Below are 3,481 nucleotides of genomic sequence, written 5' to 3' on the forward strand. Positions count from 1 at the left end.
AGACACCCTCGGAGCGTTCCTCTCATATGTAACGGCTACTACTCTTGAACCGTTACAGATGAGTCTTCATCTGTAATGGCAGACTCATATGTAACGAGCCTCCAGCTAATTATTAGCCACATCGCTGTAATGAATGCTTGGTAACGGTTGGCTGAGCCATTATACTCTCTCTTTCTAAATATTTAACACTGTTAACTCTTTAGCACATGTTTGACCGTTCGTTTTATTCAAAAGCTTATGTGAAATATGTAAAACTATATGTATACATATATAAGTATATTTAACAATGAATCAAATAATAGGAAAAGAATTAATAATTATTTAATTTTTTTTAATAAGACGAACGGTCAAACATATTATAAAAAGTAAACGGTGTTAAATAGTATCTATCTTGAGCCGTTACAGATAGCTAGGATTATGCTAGTGACGCGACCCCGAGAAGAATAACGTAGGTACGCCACTGTGCGTATGTACTACTACTACTAAGCTATAGAGCAGTATATATATTGCTCACTGTTTGTTTTGGAAAAATGAACAGTTTGCAATGCACTTAAATTAATTTAATTCAATTGACAACTAGACAGACAACTTGAAACAACTTTCGTACAGCCCAATTTCTTGGAATGAACTATATTGTTCAGAGAAATTATATATATATGTTTGGAAGGTGAGTAGCATTTGCTCGTTGAACACATGCACTACAAGTCTTCCACGCATGTTTTTGACCTGACCATGCGATCCGAACTTCAACTATAGGACTTGTAATTGCACCCATTTTTGTGATCCCTTCTAACAAACTGCGATATAAAGATGATGTCTAACCTGCCAGTTTTCCAGGCATGTTGTTTGACATTTGGTTTTTTCTTGTCTTGTAGTAGGCTGTAGCTAGCTAGCTACTCCCTCTGTCCTAGAATGTAGCTATTTTTAGGATTCAAACTTGTCCCAAAAAATGCTATTCCCTCTGTCCCAGAATGTAGCTATTTTTAGGATTCAAACTTGTCCCAAAAAATGCTATTTCTAGGTAGGTGAGAGGCTGTTATACCTGTTTTACCTCTGCTGACTACCCCGTGCCATGGGACCCACGGGCCACCATCCAGTGCACTGCACCCCCACAGCACTGACACACCACAGACCCCACCCCAGTGCATGGAGGAGACGAGGAGAGAGGCACCAGACTTCTTTGGTTTGAATTTCAAAAGTTGGTTCCATTTTTTTATTCTGGATATGCAGGTGCCAGGGGAATAGCAGCTGTGGGAGGAATGCTGCGTGTCCTTGTGCCAGCATATTCATGATTCCATAAAAGAAGGGCACTATGGTCATAACACCCAAAACCTTAATCCATCCAAACAACCTAGAAATAGCTACATTCTGGGACGGAGGTGGTAGTCGCTTGACATTTGGAATTATGCTTGGCTAGCTTCTATCTGGTCAAAGATAATGTTTCTTAATTACACAACCACCTAAAATACTCCCAGGCATACCTGAAAAATAATTCAACTATAGCATTTTCAATATTTGTTTATTGTTTACTCAAACTAAAAAAGAATAAGGGAAACTAGCTAGGAGGATATATAGAGTGTTATTTGAACTGCAGTATGAATTTTCTTACTACCTCTATCCCTGAATTTTCAGGGTTAGAATGAGTATTAAGGAAATAGCTAGGTAGAATTAAATGGGTAGATGTTGTGATTGAGGAAGAAGAGAAAGTAGGTGGAGAATTTAATTGGTGGAAGGTTATAATTAATTGAGAAGAGAATATAGGTGAACAAGTTGTTATATTTAAAAAAATTTTAAATGTTAAAAGTTGTTAAATTTTAAGACCAAAAATGTATTGTACACTGGCAGTAGTTAGTACACGTCACAACAATATTTTTTAGGAAGATCATATAAAAATAACGGGGCCAATGTAACAGGCTCACTGATAGCAGCCTCATGACGTCATATTCAAAGGCACGCTTGGACGTTGTAGGACGGAGGGAGTATGCTTCTTATCACCCGAATGAGAGAAAGAAAATAACATGTGAACCGTAGTTCGAATGGGAGATCCCAACAAGGTCTACATGTTCGACTTAAAAAAAAAAAAGATTTCCGGACAACTAAAAAATACTACCTCCATTTATTTTATTGTGACTTGATTCGTCATCAAATATTCTTTAAGTATGACATAAATATTTTCATATTTGCACAAAAATTTTAAATAAAACGAATAGCCAAACGTTGGTTGAAAAGTCAACGGTGTCATACATTAAATACGGAGGGAGTAGCATCGATCGTCGTTTTGTTTTCTTCTTCCAATAGCGCAGTAGAATACTGCAAAGGGCTGCAAGAGCATCCACTGAACCGAAGGAAAAGGCAGGAGCCTATTCCATATAAATTTACTTTGAGGTGTGAGTTGGGATACAATTAAATTGTTGACTGGAATTACGTGACCATTAATAAAATTAGTGTACTTCACTAAATTCGTTTGTAGACCATGTGATCGAATATGCGCGTGATGCAGCTGTCTCTTTCTTTCGGGTGTAACACGTCGAATTGTAATATCAGCAATCCGCACTCACATGTTTACTAGGGAAAATGTTCCAGGTTTAACAGTCAACTATAAAATTGTTCAGTAATTTTTTTCCCATTTTTTAGATATGTGGCCAGTTTGTTTTTCCACACGATCATTTGACCGGTTACACTATCATGAGAAATTTTGCTTATTTAATATTAGAAAACACGTATTTGATCACTGGTGGAGAAAGCGTTTATACTCCCGGTTCATAACCCCCCTATACTCCCGGTTGTAACCGGGAGTATGAATCCGGGACTAAAGATACCCATCTTTAGTCCCAGGTGAAATAACGGGATAGGGCTACGTCATCGATTGTTTTTTACTTTTTATTGTTTTTTCTGCTTGTACCTATTCCCCACCTAGATCCACCCAACCATTCACAAATTATGCATAATAAAATCATCCACAAATCATACACATTCACAATCCACAAATCATACACATCCACAATCCACAAATCAATCACAAAATCATCCCCAAATCAACAAGAAAAATCTCCAACAAAATATACAAATCATTCACTACAAAATATATAAAGAAAATCACACGCTGCCGCCTGGCCGCCGCCACCCGCCATGCGCCCAGCCACCGCCGCCCGGCCGTGCGCGACCGGCCACGCTAGCTGCCGCAACCGCCCAGGCTCGGTCGCGCCCTCCGCGCCGGCCGCCGCTCGGCCGTGCCCTCCGCGCTGGCCGCCAGCCGCCTGGGCTCGGCCCTCCGCGCCGACCACCGCGACCGCCCGAGCTTGGCCGCCTGCCCGCCTGTGCTTGTACCTGGGAGGAGGAGGAGGAGGAGGGGAGGGGCGGGGAAGGGGAGGAAGGGGAGAGGATCAGATCGATGGATCGATGGAGAGGAGGATAAGGATAGATGTGAGTTGGCCGGCTGTGTTTAATGAGGGGAGGAGAGAGAGGAAGTGGGAGGGAGACT

Source organism: Oryza sativa, chromosome 4 (genome assembly GCF_034140825.1).
Source record: "Oryza sativa Japonica Group chromosome 4, ASM3414082v1".
Taxonomy (NCBI): domain Eukaryota; kingdom Viridiplantae; phylum Streptophyta; class Magnoliopsida; order Poales; family Poaceae; genus Oryza; species Oryza sativa.